The sequence below is a fragment of the Dreissena polymorpha genome, chromosome 7 (assembly GCF_020536995.1).
Source record: "Dreissena polymorpha isolate Duluth1 chromosome 7, UMN_Dpol_1.0, whole genome shotgun sequence".
Classification (NCBI taxonomy): Eukaryota; Metazoa; Mollusca; class Bivalvia; order Myida; family Dreissenidae; genus Dreissena; species Dreissena polymorpha.
This window is the reverse complement of record NC_068361.1, coordinates 96,445,224-96,470,035: the sequence shown is the minus strand read 5'-3', so window position 1 is coordinate 96,470,035 and position 24,812 is coordinate 96,445,224. Positions and strand designations below refer to the sequence as shown.

The 24,812-nt window shown below is 32.8% G+C and overlaps 1 protein-coding gene and 1 long non-coding RNA gene across 2 annotated transcripts in view; both read left to right on the top strand.

The window, feature by feature from the left end:
* Window positions 1-24,812, top strand: part of LOC127839117 (transient receptor potential cation channel subfamily M member 2-like) — a 203,909-nt gene that overhangs the window by 5,300 nt on the left and 173,797 nt on the right. The gene's annotated exons all lie outside the window — the stretch shown is intronic.
* Window positions 1,321-11,871, top strand: LOC127839131 (uncharacterized). Its single transcript, XR_008030174.1, has 3 exons — window positions 1,321-1,459; window positions 1,675-1,853; window positions 11,536-11,871. It is a non-coding gene; the product is annotated as an uncharacterized LOC127839131 (long non-coding RNA).

The window sequence follows — 24,812 nt, the reverse complement described above, 5'->3', positions numbered from 1 at the left end:
TAAAGTCAGCAAGCAAAATGCATTATTTTGTCGATTAGAATACAGATACTGCAAGTGCAACTCACCTGAAAGGGTCAATACATGAGAATGATTATTTTTCTTCTTGTATTGTTGTATGGTTGCAGTTAACTGGACAAAATAATACAGCTAATAAATTATTATTAGAAAAAAATATATATGACATTTACAATATTCAATAAATATAATATGTATGTTATGCATGTTGAGTTAATTTGGAAATAAAAATATATAATTACATAGGGCGGTCCTGCTATCGTTGTGGTTCAATCCCCTTTCCGGAAGCATGTGAGCTTGTTTGTCATCATACCGGACAGGTTGGGTTTCCTCAGGGTACTCCGGCTCCCACCCCCTCACGCTAGCATTTCAAATCGTTCATTAACAACTTTATAGCTTGACATGGCATATATACTTTCCATTGTTTGGGAGTCTTGAAATTTAATAAGGTGGTGCACATGTCGGTTCACACATAAAGCAGCTTAAGGCGCGGACGAACCTCATAAACTTCGAAAAACACACATTCAAACAATTACAAAAATTTTCTTCTTATCCGTGACGTTCGATTTATATCACTTTAATGATATCTGAGCAATCACAGTGCTTGTCAAAAGTATGTGTATGCCATTTTAAAAGTTAAGTCTCAGCATTCCCTGGAACATATATAACTATAATAAATATCATAATAGTGTTTACGATATTATCGAACATCGGCGAACAGCATTAACAGCTTGTTGACCCTCGCATATAACCAATCTTTCATAACAAACAGTAAAAAAATTCAATTGTTGTTAATCGCAAGTTTTTTCCATTGCTTTTTCGTTAACGTCAACCAATGTTTGCGAGGGTTTATGTGAGATTTATTTGCGCATCTCTACGTTTTCTTCACAATAGCAAGAGATATGTTGGATCACTTAACTCGTGTGTGTATTTTGTTCCAGTTAAAGGACCTGGTGTATTTCCTTGTTATTTTGGTAGTGTTTGTATTATCGTACGCGATTGCCTCGCACTCCATCCTCTTCCCTGATTCTCCATTCACTTGGGAAACATTTCTACAAATTATAAGAAAGCCTTACTGGCATCTTTATGGAGAACTGTTTCTAGAAGATACGGAAGGTATGTATGTGTCACCAAAAAAATCTTAATTTGTGTATAATATGATTGTACAATGTATATTATAACTAATCATATTATGAACTTCCAAGCACCTACAGCCTACAGGTATGAATTTTTATCATGGAAATTGACCGCATTAGAATCGATTAGTAATTATCATTTTCCAAACAGGTTCTGCGGATTGCACAACGGATGTTAGGCTTTGGACAAACGGAATATATCCGCGTTGTCCAAGCAAAACTGGACAGATTGTGGTTCCAATCATGATGGGGATCTATATGCTTTTCACCAATATACTCCTTCTCAACCTTCTGATTGCTATGTTCAGGTATATTTAGCATATGTCGAAACACTTGACAGTTGTTGAAATTAATATTATATTCATGTTCTTCAATTATGCCTTTACAGAGAATAAAATACCTCTTTATTTAATAATACATACATACAATTTTACAGTTTTCGAAATGCTTTGATGTTGTATACGTGTTTGTTTGTGTTCAAGAGCAAGGACGTTAATTTTTAATTGCCTATTCAAATTTTTAGTCACACATTCGATAGTATTCATAAGCGATCGGAATCGCTGTGGTGTTATCAGCGATACTTCATACTGAAGGAGTACGGAATGAGACCTGTTATATGTCCTCCTCTAAACATATGTTGGCACATATACGATCTTGTCCAACGCGTGTGCTGTCGACACGCGACTGTAGAAGATCCTTTTCGTAAGTAGCATGTCACATTCTTTGATGGTACAACTAAACGTTGATGTTGAATAATAAGGTCATATACATTGCATTATATGTTTAGCGTCCCGTTTAAATATTGGCACTTGCAAATAAGTCAGGACAAATTTAGTCAGTTAAACCTTCATCACCAATCTAAAAATGACCGTAGAAGCATGCGAACATTCACAAATACTAGTTATCATATTTTAGTTTCTTAAAGAAATATTTAAATGTAATATGAACTGAAGCGCAATGTTTTTATCGTAATGGGTGTTGATAAATCATACAATATACATGTTATAATATTCTATTTTTATGTATAATCTTTTAATTAAACAATGATCTGATACGCATTTTAAAAGAGCAATACGATATTTATTATAAAGACAAAATATACAATTCACAATGATAAGATCTAGTAAGTTGTTGGCACTGGTAAAAGTCCCTATTCTAATAAAAAAAAAGAATGTCAATAACTAAAAAAACAAACAAATAAAACAGAAATTTTAGAGCCCAGAGTTTTAAACAATTTTGAGTTTTAATTGAGTCGCATTTGCGGAGTTTTTAATGCGTTGTTTAAGGCATTACGTATACACTATCCATCTTCATTTTCTATATGGTGAAACATATGTTAAGTTTGTTAAAAAAAACCTACACGCCCGTGAACGCTAAACATAACATCAAATTGGTAACTGTTGTCCTTTAAAATGCCACTGCATCTCTTACTTCCACATATTACACGTTTCTTTACAGTCAAACGTGAATGAAACTTAATATAGAATATTATACCACGTTACGCCGCTTGTTTCCCATCGACATTATTTTAGTTTTAGTTTATTTCAAATAATACCCAGAAGGCCAAAAGTGGACATATTGATAGCGGACTTGCGATGTTAAAGGTGCCTTTTCACAGATTTTGGCATTTTTTAACTTATTCATTAAATGCTTTATATCGATAAATGTAAACATTGGATCGTAAAAGCTCCAGTAAAAAATCAAGAATAAAATTAAAAAAGGAAAAGAACATTGCCCGGAACAGGTTTCGAACCAGTGACCCCTGGAGTCCTGCCAGAGTCCTGAAGTAAAAACGCTCTAGCCTACTGAGCTATTCCGCCGAGTACACGTACTTGACGTATTTTATACCTTATATAAGCAATCTTCGTAGTTTCACAAAATTTAACGACAAAAACAGAACTCTCCAAATTATTCGATCGTTTCACGTTGCAACGCTTTATAATTTTTAGGTTTTAAATTCGTCAAAAGATGCATATAATGGCTATATTAGACCATGGTAAATGTTCAGTATTACTGTTTCCTCAAAATTATCATAACTAAAACGAAAATTTGCGAATCTGAAACAACTTTTTTCAATTTTGTCAATTTACCAAAGCGTGAAAAGATCCCTTTAACAGGCAATACAATAAAAACAATTGTAAATTAAAGACGTTTTAATGTAAACATGTTAAATGTTTTACTGTTTAAAATATTATGTACTAAAATAAAAAATGAAGAAATGAACATAATAGTAAATTGTACCTAAGTTATTAGGGTTTTTTGTGGCAGAAAGTCATATTAAGAAGGGCCATGTATGATTCATATCTTATCGTATGTTAATCTATTATAACAATAATATTTTCATCTACTCATTAATACATCTTTTCCTAGAATACCTATTCGGATCAATATGGTGTCTGAAGGCAAAACTATAAGATATTTTACAATAAAATAACACAATAATTGAAAGTATTTTAAGAAATGTCAGCGTACAATGTGTCAAAGTGTAACAGTATATTTCAGACTGCTTATTCGAAACAAAACAATAGACAGTCTTAAGACTCACACTAAATTACGAATCATAATATAAAATTAAAAACAAATACGAACTATTGTTTTTAACATATAAATATATATTGATAGACAAAAGCGTCTAATAAATAACCAACTATAACACGCTAATATATTTAGAAAACAGTGGACAAATATATATTACAATTTGTTAATTTAGCAACAATATATTCATTTTACATACCAACAGAGGTCATCACAGACAACCTTTTTCAATGTATCGAAATTCTGAATGTTCGACAAAAATAAGGTATCTATCGTAAAGCAACGAATTAATGTGTGCAGTATCTAACAAACACAAATCGAACTTAATTGACGATATATAAGCATCATGTGATCAAACCAAAAACAGATATATGTAATAAACTAGTTTTGTTATTACCATGTTCTTTTCTGGTGTCTTTCGCTCGATGAATGTATGTCTGTTTGCCGTACATTAGATTGTAATGCAACCACCGAAATTCCGTTTAAAATTAACATTTAAAAATAACACGAAACTCATGTTTAGACATTGCAATGACTTTAATCTAATTGAATTGAAATGCGTCTATTACAACTACAAGTCTCAATAATTAACCTGTGTAAAGACGTACGTAATTGTGATCAGCTAAATCAAAATATGTTTGTATGACCTTTATTAAGGTATGGTTGAAACTGAAAAAACGCGACGTTTTTTCTTTAAAATGCCTTACTAGAGTTTTGAATCACCTTTTTAATATTCTGGATACATGTGTTCCTCAAAATCTGCAAAAATAGTATACAACATATTCTAATTACTAACATATTGAAAAAGCCAAGAATATCAAAACCCCAGATTATATCAAAACCCCAGATTACCTCAACAATATGGTCAACAATACTTGTTGATCACGTGTATATCTGATGGGTTTTTTAAGTTTGTTTCTATTAATGTCTTATAATATATATTTTTGACTTATCGGGGCTCAATCGCTGCCAGAGTAATAACAACCGTTTATATTGACACCCTGTAAGTTTCACTATTAAAAAGAAATATGTTCAATGGATAAACCGTTGATAACATCCGCACTTACACAGAATGAAATCAATACTAGTCTGCAATAAGTATGGACGGAGCAAAACAAAAATTTAAAGTCCTCAATAATTATTGTGGGAGCCTAACTAAGGTGAATAGTCTGCGCTATGTTTGGGCGGAGCCTAACTAAGGTTTAAAGTCCTAAATTATTATTTAAGGAGCCTTACTAGGGTAATAAGTGTACAATAGGTAATTACGGAGCCTTACTAAGGTTAATTGTCTGCAATAATAATAGGACGAAACGTTACTAAGTTTGTGACGTAGCGGATTGTTAATGCACCTACTATGTCTTATAGGAACACACAAGTCTCTGAATGATAAAAACACAATAAGTCTCTGAATGATTTCTAACTATTTATTTTATTTTCTATTCAAATATTCTTTAATTACAATTCTAAGTGTCAAGTCAAAGTTCTCTCAAATCTACCCGCAGAATATCTTATTCTGACCAAACATCTACATTTTGCGTACATGTTAATTTACATAAAATTCCCTTATAATTTCGATTGGTCATCAGTGTCCATTTCTTCACGTGCTTGTTGTCGATTGGTTGAGTTCTAAATGTATTGAATTACTGACACCTTGGATAAACAAAATTATTCAGGTATTTACACATTTATCGAACAATCATTCTAGATGTGATATGAATTTGTAATGTACTCTTATAATTCAATAAAATCAAGTTTCCCATAGCACATTTTATATGATCAATGAAACCAGGCAAACAAGATGATGCAAGTGTGTTCGATTAATGTTAATAAAGACGGCCTAGTTAATAGTTATATAAGATAATATCACTTGAATGGCTTGTTAAATATTCAGTCTCCAGATTTTGATTTCTCATGCACGGATATTTCGTGTTCCTACTTGCTAACAATAAACCTTCAAACATTCTGGACCAGTTTGTACTTGTAAATTTCAATCATATCATTAATATTATCTGTATTATTAATACTATCTGTAATTAAATTGCTATATAACATAATATGCATGTTATAAGAATAAAAAAATATGCATATGCTGTGACGTTACAAGTTTATTAGTATGCAATAAATACAGAAGGGGACTTACTTAACTTAACAGTCTGCAATACTTATGGACGGAGCTTAACAAAGATAAATAGTCTGCATTACGTATGAACAGAGTCTAACTGAGGTTAATAGTCTGCAATCATTATGGACGGAACCTACCTATGGATTTGGGAACGGTTCTTTAGAATAACTGTTAATTTTAATGTTGCGTGCTTCTACTTTATCACGCATTCAGAAAACTTGCATAATACATACAGCCTTTTAATAGTCATAGGTAAAGATCGATGGTCAACAACCTTTAAAACAGGTTGAACCCACGATGCTTTACATTCTAAACGTATTACCCAAGTTATAATCTATATTTATTTGTCGCAATTCGTTTAATGTGTCCCCCCGTATCGTGTATTTGTCTTGAACACAAGACTATGCGCGGTAACACTAATTTATCCCCTGATACTATTATCGAGTTTGGTTATTTCGTTTTATATTGCAACGAAATCTGTTTAAAGTGTTATGCGTACAACGGTTTACTATAATGGTTACATATACGTATGCTAGCAATAACATAAAGGTGGGGGCAGTGGTCTGGTGGTGGGATTCTGGTCTAGGGATCGAGAGGTCCCTAGTTCGAATCGAACTCGGGGCACTGGATTTTTCTGAGCAAAAAATTTATCCCACGCTTGCTCCTCTCCACCCAGGTGTATAAATGGGTACCTGTGAGGGAAATAAGTCCATCTGCCGTGGCTTCCTGGTACGCCATATGTAAACGGACGACTTAAATCCCAGTGATCGGGGGGTTAATGTCGAAGTCGGCTGAAGATGTATATCGAAGCAGACTATAAACCGCAACTTTAACAGAAAAAGAAGTCAGCAATGCCGAAAAATGTATAAAGTTCGTACTGAAAAATGCGTGTTTTTGTTAATGAAATTTGTATTAACTCTGCAACCTGATATTCACGTATAGTTTGTATTCGTTTGCATATTTCAGGCTTTGTAGTAACTTTTCACATGCCAGTATACTTGTCTTTTGTCCACTAGTTATAACATAATTTGTACACGGTACGCGACATAGAATTATGTTTTGGATTATTCTGCAATAATTATGAGTGCAACATTATCGTTTACAATACTCCTTAGTATATCTGGGAAATAGTACAGCAACATACAAGTACTTAAACACTCACAATCAATACAAAAACAAAATTAAATTTCTCGTAAATGGTTTCAAGGCAAAAATAAAAATAAAACTATATATGTTTTTACCTTTTCTTGTTACCATGTTTCATCCACTGCTATACGGATTGAAAATGAATAGTATTATACAGAATGCGTCTAAATTGTAATTTAATTCTTAGGCAAACACACTTTTAAACGAGGGCAGGTCGACACGACTCTAAGTATTTAAAAAAAAAATACGGAATACCGTTAATGCCATCGTGGTTACACATTAAAATCCAGAGGGCGAGAATACGATGACGACAGTGCGACAACGCGATAGTACGATGGCGACAATTGGATAGTACGATGGCGACAACCGATAGTCATATCGTACTGTCGCCATCGTATTGTCGCACTCTCGTCATCGTATTCTCGCACTCACGTCATCGTATTCTCGCACTCTCGACATCGTATTCTTGCGCTTTTGTCATCGTATATTCGCACCCTCGCATTCTCGTCATCGTATTATCGCACTCTCGTCATTGTATTCTCGCACTCTCGCCACCGTACTCTCGCGTTCTCGCATTCTCGCCCTTTGGATTTTAATGTGAAACCACGATGGCCCTTACGATATTCAGTAAACAAATTAAATTCCGCCTTGCAGTGCATCAATGTATTAATTGTCGTGATAAATTATATCGGCTTTTATGCATACAATTAAGTTATTTTCCAGATTGTTTTATTTTCTGTCGACAGTGTGTATACACGCATAAACATCCATGAACATGGTGAAATTATGAGATAGTTCTAAATATGTAAACACACACACACACATAAATCCGTGCGCATAAATATATTTTAAACATTTAAATGTGACTTGTTTTATAAGGCTACATCATACAAATTGATTATTGAATACTTACTTAACCCTGCTCATCACAGATTTAAGTTTTGAGAAAAATACAGTTCTACACACTGAGCGCAGTCCTGGTAAAATATTTCGTATATGTACAATTATCCACGTTTTTTTTTTGTGGGTTGAAGTGTGAAGTCTGAGTTTAAATTTGAACAAAAGTTATACCATAGAAAATTACAAGAATGAACGATATCGTAACAAAACAAACAACAACTACAGTCTAAACATATGCAAAGAGACCTATTCATCAAGAACTACTTGTTATAAAAATTAAGGCCGGCATAGCAAACAAGCATACACCGGTACGTTATTAATGCTTTAATGAGGAGCAGCATGTGCTTTGTTAAGAGTATTGAATTAGAATTGTCATCCACATGAATTCTAGACTTGTTCAGAACTTCCACTAACCGCAGTGCACGGTATATTCACAGATGAATTCTAGGAGAGGTGTGCCACTAAACATCACACAAATTGTTTAAATTAAATTTAACTGATCTGGCTTTAAAGTCTATTTTTAAATGGACACAACCGATGCTTCAAGATTAATGCATTTTCATCCCCAACACTCGGCAGATCAATATCTTAAAACGTACATCCTGTCAGTTTAAACCATCCACAAAATGGAATCAAATTGCAAAACTAAATAATTTACTGTTTAGCACCCTATGGGTGCTATAGAGATAACTTTCTATAAATAACACAAACAGCTCCATTTTTAGACGTGCTTAAACTACAGCAAATATTTTTTATTTGCAATCGCCAATAAATTAATATGTCGTCGTAATATTAGATTCTTATTACACTACGAATTTAATTTCATGAAGGAAATTCGATTTATAAAACAATTCATATCACCGAAACATATTATATTACACACAAGAATGATCTATGACATCTTTTCGAGAGAAAAAAACAGCGTGCAAGATTGAACTCACGAAGAAGATAGTTATAGAGACAGTGCTGTTAAACTCCACTTTGATTTTAATGACGTTTTACCCTATGAGCGCTCTTTGGTTTTTAACCTGACTCTTACTGAAACTTCACTACAGTGCGTTTGATATTTTGTATAAGCGATTTTAACATAAAAGTGGGCTACAGTCGTACAACATCTTGATCCATGTTTCACTCTCTTGGATTTGTCTATAGAGTTAATATTGTTTAATGCATGTTTAATATTATACTTATTCTCAGGTTTGAAAAAGAACAAAAACTTGTGTACACTATACTATGAATTGATTTCACCCGTGCGATTGCCCTTCAGTTTATTAAGTAGGCATTTAAAACTTCGAGAGCTTAACAAAAGCGCAACAAAGACAAAATCTCAAAACCACTTCCAAGAGATTGACGGACATGTTAGGCTCCAGGCACGAACACTCTGGAAACCAGCAACGGTTATTTAAATTCACAACGATTAGTCTTAAATAATAAAATCACCTTCTGATCAAGTATACAGGATAAACGTCGTTTCCTCTGTTTTATAATTTCGGCCAAACGAATACTTCAGCAGGCGTAACAAGTATTAAAACATGCGATGCCTAATCAACAGTAACGTTCAATCGAATCATCGATTTCGCGACAAAGAAGTTAGGATAAGATTGCTTTCATTCATTCTCCAATTGCTTCTGGATCCAGTTTTGTATTTTGTGTAGCACTTAAGCACTTAAATGCATTCTATTTGTTATGCCGCTTAACATTGCTGGAAATATTGATAAAAAGTATATTTCGAAGTTATGTTTAAATTATAATAAACAGAAGTCATACAAGACAAATGGAAAAATATGAGCAATATTATTTATTAACTGTTTAAAGCATGTAAAATAAACGCATTTTGGTATCAAAGAAATGCTGAGCAAATTAGGTTTAATTGCACACAAAACAGTTTATAGCTTAAACGTGAATTATTTAACACATTTCAGTAGTTTACATGTCTATGTTAACCGCAAAACAAACAATCGAGCGTGTACAATAGCAATGTGTGAAACTACGTTAATCAAACTAAGCCTACAGTGACTTACGGAATCCGGATAGTGCCATCTATAATCTCGAACTTCTTTTATCAAGGGCGACACACGACACACGAAGCAATACATGATATTTTGCGCGACACAGGAAGCGACAAACGATATTTTGCGCGATACGTGAAGCGACGCGCGAGAATATACCACGAAATATCTTCCTTGTGTAGGTAGCCCAAAAGGCAATATATCGTGGAAAATTTTGCGTGTAACTTCGTGTATCGCGCAAAATATCGTGTGCCGATTCGTGTATTGCGCAAATGATCGTGTGTCGCTTTGAGTATCGCGCAAAGTATCGTGTTTTGCATTCAAAGGGCGACACACAAAACACGAAGCGACACACGATATTTTGCACGACACGAAGCGATACACGATATTTTATAATTCAAATATCGCTCATATTATCCTAATTGTAGACCACGACACGCGACACTTGAAGCGATACACGATATTTAGCGCGACACACGAAGCGACACACGATATTTCGCGCGATACACGAAGAGACACGCGATATTTGTACTGTTCAAATATCGATGTAATCATATCGCCTGTCGACTCTCGCGTTTTTTAACGCTGTTACAGTACTTTTTAACCATTTATTATCAATTTGTCTCCCCTGATTTTTTGAAAACGCGAGAGTCGACAGGCGATATTTTTAAATAGCGATATTTGAACAGTAAAAATACAAAAAAGAAAAATTCGCAAATAACATCTTTTCACGTAGTACATGTAAAGATAATTGGTATATCGGGACGTTCCCGTTACACTACCACGCTGTTCAGAGGCGTGACTAGCAAATATGGTTTATTTCTTGTTTATTGCAATTTTGACCGACATATGATCATTATTATAACGAAATATTAATGCGTGTTCAAATGGCTATATGCAAAGAAATTATGCATGTGGACGCCCTTCTACTCAATTAAAATTAATGTTAGGTCCCATTTAATATCTCTAGCCCGCATTTAGACTCACGGGAACTATGTTTCCCAGTCAACCATTAGATGTCCAGCTGTGTAAGAAAATATATATGCCATCTAGATCGTGTACTGTTAGTCTAGTCACATAATTTGGTAAGAGTGGTTTAGTAAATGTGTTTCTTTTTGCCTAAATATACTTCAAATTACATCATTTATTATAAGTCGAACAAAATGCGCTACTATATTCTCATTTAAAATTGAATTACGTTTTAAGAGAGTTCCATTTTATCATTTGAATTTACACGAACTGCGTTTGTATATACCGCAGGACGTCTTTACTTGAATTATTTTTTTCGTTTATCTGATTAACTTGTACAAACACAAATGTAGTGATATTTATCTACAATGTCGTTTGAGTTACACACTAAACAATACCGTTTGTGCCATGGTGTATTCTTTCTTTACTACTTATCGATGTATACGTAATAGGTGAGCCGACACACGGTATCAACAAACATACTAAATAGGTTGGTATAATACCAAGATAACTTGCATATTATATCATGTGCTAAAATTGCCTTTGTAATTCTTATACAGAGTTGCCCACGTTAGAACATTTTCGATGTCACATTTCCTTTAATCATATTCGGTGCTCGTTATTTTTTTAAACGTGATCTGTTCATTCGATAAATGCATTTATAATTATTTAATAATTAAACATATATGTTGATCATTTTCAGGATTTGATAACGACGAAAAACGCTCAAACAGTGCTAGAACAGATGCTAAAGAGTCAACAATTATTAAGATAAATTACGGCATGCCTGATTATCATTTCGCTGATCTGCAAAAGAGGGTCAGAACTCTTGTATGCAAGGTGTATGGTGATGTGGACACGATCGTTGAGAAGACTTATAGCTCTACCGAAGATCGTTATTTTGAACGTCGGTTATCACAAATGGCTAACACGTTGCAATCGCTATGGAAAGTGGTATCTTCATTTAGCAATACACGTACCAACTTTCGCCTAGAGGAATACTTAAAAACAAGCGAAGTGGATTTTTATGACAAGCACCTCGGCATCTACTGTGTGAAGACAACGAATGCAATTCAACAACAGATATGTGACCTTGAAACAAGAATAGATGTTTTGTATAATTTACCTCTTCACGTATTACAAAGAAATTCATTCGATAAATACATTGAGTCTGAAAATAAAACCCAATCTGAACGAACCGACACGATGATAAAGACAATAAAAAACAGGTAAGGGAAATTTAGTTAAAAACTGAATAATAATGTAATGAAATATGAATAGTATACGAATGTACTTTCAAAATTCCATTTGCGTCTTCCTAAATAACACGACATAGATGACAAATATAAAAGGTTAATGTAATATGAACGAAAATAAAGATTTAAATATGCGACGATTCTAATGTGTAATGAACTTTCGTGATAACACATTTATTTTTATCACTAGGCCTTAAGTTACACGTATACATAAAAACGCAGCACACAATTGATGTGTCGTATACATGCATCTGTAAAAAAAGTGGCAATTCACTATCCGTGTACACATTTTTAACTACATGATTTTTACCATACAACAGAAACTCAGTTTAATGTTTAAAGGGGACTTGTTGAAAGGTTGTGGCAATTTTGAAATTTGGCATTACATGCTTTTCATTAATAAATTAACATAAGGGGCGTAAGACCACGATAATAATTAAAAAAAAGAGAAAAACGCCGGTTCAAATAACTGTCATTTGAATAATAAGGAAATAGCATTAACCTTTCGGCCTAAAGGGATTTCGTACTGACTAATGCATCATGCACTTTACCTATGCAATCCAATGTGTTGTTAAATTAAACGAGCTAATTAAAACGGTTCGCGTTACCAAGTAGTTTATAACTATTTTAATATATATATATATATATATATATATATATATATATATATATATATATATATATATATATATATATATATATATATATATATATATATATTAGTCTAAGACAGAATTTAAAAAAGTTGGAACTTTGTCGGTTCGTCTATCTGTGAAGAGGTTCCTTTAAAACTCTTCTTACGATGTTGTTGTGTGTTTTTTTTCTGATAGAAGTTCTTCTGAAACCTTTTAATTGTGTTTTATATATATAGTTAATCGGTTTTATTGAATAACATTTAAATCAATTTTAAATTATCAAGTGCTTTTGAATAATATAACGTGTGTTATCAAAAGTCAAACTATAAATATGTTCTTTTTATTATTTCAGACTCGATTGTCTGGTAAGTTGTACGATCGTTCTACTTAAAAATTGCATATATGTTATTGTTTTAGCATAACAATTATATACATCATACTAACCAGCAGTGCCATCATCGTTATCTCTTCATGGGATCTTCTTAGTCCGATCATTATCAATTAACGATCATGTCAGGATTTTTTTTCCATCATCATCTTCTTTATATCATCACTTACATCACTTCCATCATCTTTACAATCATCACCGTCGTCATTAGCGTAACCACTACCGTTATCAACACTAGCACCATCATCGGATAGTTTTCGTCAAATGATCATAAACCAATACTGGATTGGTCGTTTTCATCCTCTTGGTCATCGTAGTAAACTACAAAAACATCATTATCATCATCATTATGAGCATCATCACCTTTATCATCGATATCATCATCATCGCCTCACAGTCGTATATGTCCGTCAAAAGTAAGACTTACCCTGAAAATGTTTCCTAAACCAATTAAAATTTATCATAGTCTTGAAAGGTGCAGTTAGAAATATTATTGGATTTTGACGATTGTCAAGTGTCTATCTAGCCTAAGTGGTATGCAATATCCTACACAGGGCTTATCATCAAAATAAGCTCCTCACATTGGCGACCCGGGTTCAATGTCTTTCCCCGGCAGCAAGTGAGTTTGATTGGTGGTCACCATTACGGACAAACCGGAGACTCCGGGATATCTTGCTACCCCCACAACAGTAGACCGCACCAAATTTGAAAATCTTTCAGTAACAAAGAGATAGCTAGAAATTGCAGCTATTATTCAAAATTCGTCCCATCATTCATGAGTCTAGAAATTTAATTAGGTAGGCATACTGAAACAAACTCCGAGTCCACACATAATGCGTTCTAATGCGCTGCGGGACCTCAAACATTTCAAAATACTCACACATTATTAGCACATTGATTCTCACGTAGGTGGTCCGTGTTCAATCACCGTTCCTGGTTCAAGGTTTGTCGTAAAAATTTCGTAAATATCAACTATGATAATGATGTATATTCCAAAATGAATGTCTCGTATGTACCGCTGAAAGATGCAGTAAAATGTACTAAGCTATATTGAAATTACCAAATATCAAGGTGTGACTCTAAACACAATCAATGAAGTAAAACGTCATTTAACAGTTTTAAACGATATTGAGAATTAAAATTAAACGACGTAACCATCGATCCTGGTTACTCAGTATTGTGTGTCTCGTATGCCCGAGAGCATATAGCCCGTAAGAGTTTATTGCTTACAAAATACGCACAAGTATGATCCCCAGAATTGCTGGTCTTTTGCGATCCAGTTATTTAAGTGACAGAGATAATTGTGTCTCCGTAAACTGTTATGCCACTGAAATAAATGTGATGCATGCATGGTATGATCTGATGAGCAAGCACACACAAATGCTGACTTAAAGATTGCCCAGCCCACATTCTTTCAAATTCGCAAGCACAATGTTCGGATACATAAAAACAATCGAAAACATGGTAAATGGTAATTACCATTTCAGCATTAAATTGATTGCGAACAGCCATATTGTTGTGATTCTAGTTTTTAAAACTTGCGGGAATAATTACAAGGTAACAATTATTGTGTGTCTTTATGTTGATGGTTGGAAGGTGATTAATAGTTTGTCCAAATGAATGTCAATTATTTAACTTTAATTCTGGTAAAATCGATATCTTATCCGGTTCAGAAAGCTAATGGATGATGATTGAATTGCAAATATGTGCATAATTTTCCCAACATGCATAATGAAATGCTTAATTGATTTAAGACTGCTTTTGTGAAACAAAAAAAATATAGTGGCTCATTTATGCGAATAATTACTTATATTACTTATATTTATAAATTTACTAAATACAAAAAAAGTGAATGAAATCAATAGCTTCCTCTCGTCTTGCTGAATCCTGCTCAATAGCTTCCTGCTGCATTTTAAAAAGATTTGTTTATCTATATTTTTTCATTCAATATAGTTCGCCGTAAAATAAGTTGTATACCGGATAATAATATATGTAATTTCTCATTGAATTCATATTCTTGGTGAGTGAAGTGCCATCAAGAAAAACAATCAGTTCATAAAAATTGTTTGCATGGTTTTATATTATTTTTTTAATAACAATAGTATTTTAATCTTTATGGTCTATGAGTTTACGAGGTAATTTTAAGAGGTATTTTTCATCTGTGTACTGCTTTCACTGACACATATTTCTGAAATATTACTGTACTTATTTGCAGACAAAACATGAAGAGGAATTTCGAAATGCGATGTAAGTACACGCATACGTTATTTAGTTATGAGTATTGCTTTTATTTGCAATTAAAACGAAGTTTGCTTAAATATTCGGTCAATTATTTATGTTTCATGTAATACATGTAAAATCTCTACCAAATAAGGATAAATCAAATTCGTGTATGTTTACTCATTTATCAAATAGAACCACTACTGCCCATATAGCCCAATGTGCTTTTTACGTAAACGATAATACAATAGCTGGTGTTTATTTAGACAAGGGTCTTGCTTAATCCTTCTCAAATGACCCGCTCCTTTAACACAACACACGTTCTACACCGTTCACTATGAAGAATATACATGATCAGTGAAAAACGACCAGTTACTGATGTGGCCTGTAAAACGAAATATACAGCAATAACAATCGACAAATCTGATTTTCAAACTGACTATAAACGCCCAATATCAAATATAATGATATGTTTTTTTTATGTATAATCATAAAACATTTTATAAGAAGCAATTTTTATTTTCAGTTCAACACCGTATTTAACAAGCTTTTTTAACTTTTCCAAATCATTATATTTGATATGAGAAACTTATATAATCATATATTTGTATGTGGGTATGAAGGGTCGTATCTCTTGTGTTATGTCGTTCTTGACTCGTTTCAGCTCGACTTTAAAAGACATGAAAGCAGAAATCGAGTCAAAGGTATGTTTTTAAATTTAACAAGAGATTTAACTTGTAAGTTGGAGTTAAAGAAGAAAACAAATGAAACATAGGGTATACTGACCTATATAATTACGGACCTTCAATGTTTTCCCATAAACTTTGCGGTATACGTTAAAGTGACGCTTTTAACGAATATATGACAGCCTATGACATTTGATGTGATTTTTATATGAATAAATGACACTTATAAATTTCTAAAAATGCAAAAAATATGAATTGAATAAATATCATTATTTAAATCTGTTTTTATGATGAAATATCCAAAAGTATTGGGTAAATAGTTTAAAGTATCTTTTGAGAAGCATCTTTTTTGGAAGCATGAGGAGGGAATTCTTTATTTTTAATTTAAATTCAAATATAATTTAAATGCATGTCATGTCACTGTGTATCATAGTAAATCTTGAATTCAGAAAAAAGTACTTGGGATAAATATCAGTAAATACTATAAATACAATTAATTCATAACTACTTAGTAACACTTAATATTGAATTTGAAAATATTAATGTAATATATTCAAATATAGCTGATTTGGGTTGTATTCGGTCGTTTTTGGAAAAGGTGACTACGAGACAATGACTGGCGTTTATCAACCCCAGCAGACATTTAAGCTTGTCTTTTGGTACGATCGTAAACTTTTAATTCAGAACATTTTCATTCAGATTTCTTGGTAAGCGTTCAATTATCAGCTATCATGTTTTCCAGGCCGTCTTTCCACATCAATAACGTAGATATTTCGATATAAGGGATAAGATATTGATAATACTTGGTTAGCGTTAAATAGAGAGAAGATAATGTTGCGAGGCTTAGAACGACGGGAGCGCGAGACTTGGCGAGCGCTTTCGGTGTTCGAGCCGAGCAACATAAACTTCTCTTTATTAAACGCTAATCCTAGTATTCTATTTTTTCCATCAATTTTCTTAGTCGTCAATTATTTAGTCTTTAATTGATAAAATAAAAGCAAAAACACATTAAATCTAAATAAAATCTGAATCTAACATTGCGTAGTAATATTAATTGTGATCTTTCCCGTTTACGGAACTCGAAATAGTCCTTAAAAATTACACGCAAAAGAAGAGTAATAAGGAAAAATATCGTTATACGCCTGGATTTAAATTTAATCAGCGTCCCAAATGTTACACACTCAAGTAGAACACAGACGTTTTTGTTTATACTTTAATTCTTGTCCCACCACTGTAAAATATTAAAAACAACAATGGCTACCATTTTGAAATTTACAAAATGTGTACACACCTACGTGAAGCATGATTCAGCATTTATCCCCGCCGATATTGTAAATTTTAATCCATAAACAACTCTTCTTTGTACACACATTTTACTTACTGACATAAAAAAGAAAAAAAAATCTACTAGTTCTTGTTCTACTCACCGAAGTTGTGTAATAACCATGTTTATTTTCGTGAAGTTTTATTTGCTTCCATGATGAGTAAAAATTCTGGACACATTTCTTCATCGCCATCCATCTTTTCCATGTTAAAGCACTTGATGTAAGCAGGCATTTATTTGTGGATAGACATTCTTTGATCGACTGACAAAGGAACAACTATTCATCAAAGCAATTACCCTTTTAATTCAATATCGATGTCCTTCGAAAAGTTAAAGAACAGTTCACTGACACGTTTCTTAAATTTAATCCATCAATTGTTCAACAAACAATCGCGTTACTCGAGTACATTCGACATTTTAACGAAATCGAAAATGCAGTCTCACAAGTTTCATTCCAGTTTAATATCTCAACACTTTTATTCAAATTATAATAAACCATCGTAAACACACACACACGTAAACTCGTTTAACGACTGCGTACCCAATGACCTGAATGACGCAATCAAGTGATTTCGTCAGCTGTTTCGTAATATATGGTATATCGAATTCAAACAGTTACGCACTTGGGTGATCACTTTAGCCTCGCGGTAAGAGTGTCTGGTTACCACGCGAGAGACCCTAGTTCAATTCCTCGTTGGATCCATTTTTTTTCTTTAGCAAAACGAATTTATAAGAAACACTGCATGTGTGACCTTAAAATTCGATCAATGAACAAAACAATATCGACCTAATTTAAGCGCATATCGAATGGCGTCATTTGAAAAGTAGTCCGTGCACGCGACAGGTTTATTCAACAAGGTGGGATAAAGAAAAGTTTATACCATGGGGTGTTATACCATCAATGTCACGGTGAAGATGGGATAAAACAATTTATTGCAATAATTAATGCTTTTCAGAACACTGTTCTACCGCACTGTACATCTTCAACAGCCTTATACATTTCATAGCATACATATACTAATTTATCACATTTACAAAAGCACAACTGCATTTTCATTTTGTGACCATTACTATGTGTGAATGTTGTTGTTAACTTTGGCTAATTCTTTACCGCATTATAAAGCTTATGGTTATTCGTACCGGGTCAAGACGGCCCAATGCAAAACGGTTATAGTTGTAATGACTTTTGGAAGGACTAGTAGCATTCACAAAATATACTTATTTATCATGTTTACATACACACAACTGCATGTTTATTTTGCGACCGTGACTTTTCATTATAGTTGTTATAACTATTGACAGGTCTAGTAGCATGCACAAAAATACGTTTGAAGTCAACGCAAATGTTCATTGAAATCAAACATACCGCTTGATTATTGAGTGCTTTACCCGATTTCTACACGTCGATGAAAACATAGTCAAAAGTACCCGTTGTACGATGAAGTACAATTTGCTTAACTATATTGAAATAACAAAATAGCATGACGTTTCTCTAAACAATATTAATAAATTAAAACGTCATTCAACAGTTTTAAACGATATTGAACGTCGAACTATAACAACGTTAACATTCTATCCTGGCTACTTAGTATTTGTGTCATATGCCCGAGAGCACATAGTCTGTGACGAATTCAAAGGAAATGTTTATCGTGTACATAATATGCGAAAGTATGCTACCAAAATTGCTGTTCTTTTGCGATCCAGTATTTTTAGTGACAGAGATAACTGTGTCTACTTAATTTGGTATGGCACTGAAATCAATGTGAAGCATAAGTTGTATGATCTGCAAAAACAATGATGACTCAAAGACCGCCCGGCCCGCATTCATTTAATTACGCCCGCAACATTGTATTAAAATCGTAATCAAAAGTTGACATCGCTTTTCTGTTTTGATTAGATTGTCTTCATAGAGTTATATTTGCTCATGATGCACATATGAATAATGTCGCTCTAGAAAAAAACTAACATGAGAGAAATTATTGTTAACATCCTCTAGTCCTATATAAAGAGCAACTGATCAAGTGCCTGTAGAATACAGGACACAACATACACGACAACATTAAACAAAAACATAAGAGGTTAAACAAGCTAGTAAGAAGGAAATCGTCGTTTATCAATATTCAATCCGGTTGAGAAAAAACAACAACGAAGAATTAAGTAACAATCGATATCTTAACCATGTGTACGAATTATATTTGTGTTGTTTAGTTGATGGTACATTGCTTACTAGTGTGCACGAGTATTCTAAATAGAAAAAAATGAATTGAATAAATTACTTCCTGTTACGTTTCAATCCGAATTATGCTTTCCTTATATCTTGCATTGGATATAATGACTCTTTTAGAAGAGGCCTGTTTAATGGAAACTATAAAATTGCATTTCGCATTGCTGCCCTATGTATTGACATTGCGCGCTGAATTTATTTGAAATTGTTGTAACTGATAGTTTTGATAATGAACAAGATTAAGTGTCGTTTTTTCCGATTTAAAACGCACGCGTAGAAAAATGATTTATATTTGTACGGTACGTTTTTTCAGTCAAAACAAGACGAGGAGTTCCAAATTACGATGTAAGTAAAATTATTAACTGCTATAATTCAATATGAATGTATTATCGTAGTCATTTCGAGCGCTTACAATAACTGATAATATCTACAGATGAACATCAGAATAATTGTTGAAGTGTTTTCGTGTTTTCTGTTAAAGTTTTACTTTTTCTTTTTTCCCTTCAGGCTGATTAAGACTAAACAAGCGGTAAGTGGAATTCCTTGAAACTTATATTATTATTGTAAAGCATAATCAGGTGAAAATCCGAGACGGTAATTATCTTTAATAGCAGGGCAGAGAGAACAATTCGCCAACGTATATCATAATTCAACTTTCATGACTTAATTTTATTGTGCAAAATAGTCGATTTTTACTCAAATAAAAATATTTTTTATACGCGCTTATACCTTTAAAAGTAGAACAATTGATAAATAAAGAAATTGTTATTAAATATATTGACTAAACGAGTTCAATCGGCAAAAAAATACGCCTGTCGATAAATTCAAAATGAGGTAAAGAAAGCAAAAAAAGACTCGACTGATTACTTTTAGATTGACCTTTTACCTTTTAATCTGTTAATGACCTTGAACAAGGAAACTGGTTTCTGTGTATGCAACATTGTCTAAGAAGGCTTGACTACTACGTGAAAATCATACTTATTCTTAAGAGTATTTTGCATCATTTGACCTGAAATAATTACATCAAAATAGGGACCAGAGGTAATGCCCGTGATATCACGTGTCCAAAATTCTCAATCACAAAACGAATGTCAACACATCGTAATTGAAAATAGTTACGCTTAGTAAAACCTTCTAGGGTTTATTCCCGTACATGTTTACATTTGACCTTTACCTGATACATTATACATGAGTCTATGGTTTTGGTTGTTTTATTCGAAATTTCATCTTACTCTTCCAAGGAAATTTAAAGTTATCATAACTGGACAACGTTTTGCTCCAGAAAAAGTTCTAAGGTCAATACAATATATTTGTCATTTGAAATCGAATGTTCACCTTGGCAAGGGCAATATACACCTGCTCCTTTTGTTCAATTCCATCATGTGTTTTACTTTTTCCTAGTTGTTTGAGCAAAAATTCCCGACGGGCTTTGTTTTGATTCGTGTGTTTGTTGGTATACCGTTCTTTCGCTATAGCAGTCCCTTTACAAGCCAGTATATATGCAATTACAATTTAATCAGTACTGTTAAGTTACACATTCATATAAGGATGGTGACAATACTATTGAAGTTTTAGTGAATACTTAACATAAAAACAAGCACTTAGGCCGCTGATGGTGCTTGTGGTGTTATTTAATGTCAATCGTTATTAAAGGGGTGTCATAGTTTTATGAATACAAAAACATCATAAGTGTCATTAATTGTTCGCATTATGTTTGTGTTTAATGTATATTTTTCTAAACCTAAAAAGGATCTTAAAACGGGCTATTTCCACAAAGAATGTTTGACTTAACTTCTACGTTACTATATTTTGAAAACTTGTTTCTTAACCGTAATATGATATTGCAGGCTGAGAGGGAGGATGAGTTTAGACGCAAGGTGTACGTATGAATTTTCTGTTACTTTATGTGCAGTTATATATATTCGTTGTGTCTATCAGTTAATCATTATATATTGCATCACTATTGAAACATTCATTCTAACACATCATACATTTTTAAATAATGTCATTATTAAGATCAATTACCGAAAAATAAAACGTTTATACAACTCCATATATTACTATTTATTTAAGAATTCTACAAAAGTAATTGCAAACATAATTATGTTCTACATAAACATAAACCTGTATTACAATTGTATATATTGTTTGGGTATGATAAAATATTCGTTTAACACATGCCATCTAATTAAATATTACATGCATATTGTCAATTGTCAAACTCTTAAAGTTATATATTTGTCAGAATTAATTTGAATGTGTATGTAACATGTGTGGTCGACAATCGTTATTTTCGAACAGACCGTTAACGGCGAAAATCGTTTAAAAAAATGAATACTCCAAAGGCATGGCATAGAAGAAAATCGTATTTAAACATATTTTTTTTTTAAGATTAACATATAGGGACATAAAAAACGACATAATATTTATTCTGTATGTGTAGTCATAGACGCTAACTTATGTGACATCCTTTCACGTTTCAGTCTAGCTCAGCTTAACGAAATGCAGGACCTGCACAGGAAGAAGGTATTGTTGTATATTCTACAAGACATGTAAATAAGTTCCTATTTATGACGCATTTAAACAAACCTTGGGGTTTTCTAAAATGTATCCAAGTGGTTCGTTAAGTCGAAACAAATGTTCCGAAAAATACACTTGGCGATGCCATCGTAGGCATAGCTACCAAATGCGGTATAGAATGTTATATTAATTATTTTTGTGAAAAGCGCTATACTATTACCTCTGTATTTAATGAATATAACATATTTCAAAATACACAACGAGTTACTATATAAGCGAAATGTAAAAACGAATTTTAACACAAAATGTCAGTTGAACTATCGGCTAAGGAGCCATCCGACATAAGGACAGAATAATGTGCTTTAACTGTACTTTCATGCTCACACGAAATGCATGTAAAATAAGGCGGTGTCAATACATACATACTTAAACTGTATTAACAATAAATAAAACAAACAGGAAGGGTTTAGATTTATCCGAGAAAAATATGTGGACATTTTTATCATTTTTTTTAAGATAAAACGTTCGCAAGCGATAATAACTAATCCTGGATTACAAATAATGTGTTGCAAATGTACACGATCTTCCGTGTATTTTGTATTATTTGCGATTGATCAGCCTCGAAGATCAGAATTGTTTAAGAGTGACAAACAATTTGAAAAATGAAGCGTAATTGTTTTCTAAAATTTTCCCCATCCAGCAAAGCTTATTAAAAATTGTCTTAGTATAATTGATTAATGGTTTCGCTGCATGTGTTTGTACTACAAATCGATTGTTTTTAAATATATTAATTGATACATTGAAAAAAGCTTGATATTAGATAGCGCTGCATTAGAAGTTTAATTGAGTACGCATGTAACACATCTATTATATTATTTGCTAAATATATTGTGTTTGTCTTCAGGCTGACAGCGAACATAAAGCGAATTAAGGAAATGAGCCGTTATGTGAACACGATACATAATTGACAATACTGTATCTAGACCAGTTGGAAAAAGAGAGTTCTAGCACTAGGGGTCCGTATGAACGATATCTATTTTAGTTCTATAGAATAGCTTTAATATATTCACAATTCCGTTGTGAGTGTTTTTGCCGAATTATGTATTACGTCCTACAACTACGAACTATTGAAGTGAATTAATATGAATCTACTGGAGCATATCGTGAACAAGTATGTATTCAATAATACGGTGTCGTATTTGCAGTGTATATACGGATTTGCTTTTGCCTCTCGTTGTATTGATACACTTTGTTTTCAATGTAGGCAATGTTTGCACATGTCATTCATATTCGGTGTGAGTGCAAATGACAAGAGAGAATGGTAAAAACTAACAACAACAGCTTCGTTACAATTGTAAGCCAAAAGATAGTGTGTGATAATATGACGAATCACGCTATTACTGGCACATTTGTCAATGTATACGTATATTGTACATGATATTGGCTGTTCACATGTATCATTGTCTGAATCTTAGTTTATGGTGTATGTTGTACTTATTTGTACTATAACGTGATAAAATTTATGTATGTAAAGAAAGACCACACTTAACGCATGCTTTGTATATCTCATTATTGTTGAACATTTCACAGTGAAGTTGTATAGTGTTGGTAGTGGAAGTATGTGAGTGTTAGGTGACTGTGTTTGTACTGATTTCATACTATCTGATAATATAATTATTTAAAACGTGAACTGATTTTTCATTGCAAATGCACATTTTCTTAAAAGAAATATTCATGTTCATGGCATACAATGATAGTGATCAGTTGTTTTACTACCTTTTTGACACTTTTTAAACGCTGTCGATATTGTTTGCCTGTTATTGTTACTTCATAACGTGTGTGCGTCTTTTGATATGTTTAGGAGTCCTTAATTTACACAAATTGACATATTTCATAAGCATGTAAATGTTTATTTGTCCTTTGATCGTTGTATCTAGGCACACATATTATTGCAGTAATATGCATTTATTCAACATCCTGTAGAATTAGATGGTTTTAACAACACAATCATCATTTTAATAGCACAACAGCGTTTATTATGTCCCAAATACTTATTCTAATAATACCAATACTAACATCTACTTTGTTACCTGTTTCGGGCATTAAGAAGCAGGGGCCGAATAATCCCAACACTAAAATAAACATCTTAACCTGTTTGGAGCATTTAAAAACTGGGGCTTGATTGGATCATACAAAAAATTGTAACAATCAAAGTCCGCCTGATGCACATAACTGTAAGTGTGTTTCTCCATACTATTTTGACATTACATTAAATTCTCGAATCCGTCGTTGTGCTCCCTTTGAAATGCATACAGCATTATTTTCACTATACCATACAAAATCCATTTGAAGCAGATGAAAATAAAAGTATATTACAAATTTGCATTCTTGAATTGCATATGGCAGTGCATGTTCTTCATATACACTGTAAATGTTATTCATATAACAGTTTTAATGAACAGATATATTTTATGCAAATCATTGTTTTTTGTTGTTGTTTTTTAACTTGTACCTGTATTTTCATATTGTATGACTTTTAAAGAAGGTATCCTTTTGAATGCCTTATTGTTGTTTGTTAAGATGTTTAGTTTGAAAGCTTATTTGTTGGTGTGTTTTTTTTTCAAAAATTGTAATGTGATAAGCAGTTAGTTAGCAACTGAATGAAAACAATTGCACATAATGAAACTAACAATTAATAAAAGTATGTACCGTTGTCTATAATAAGTT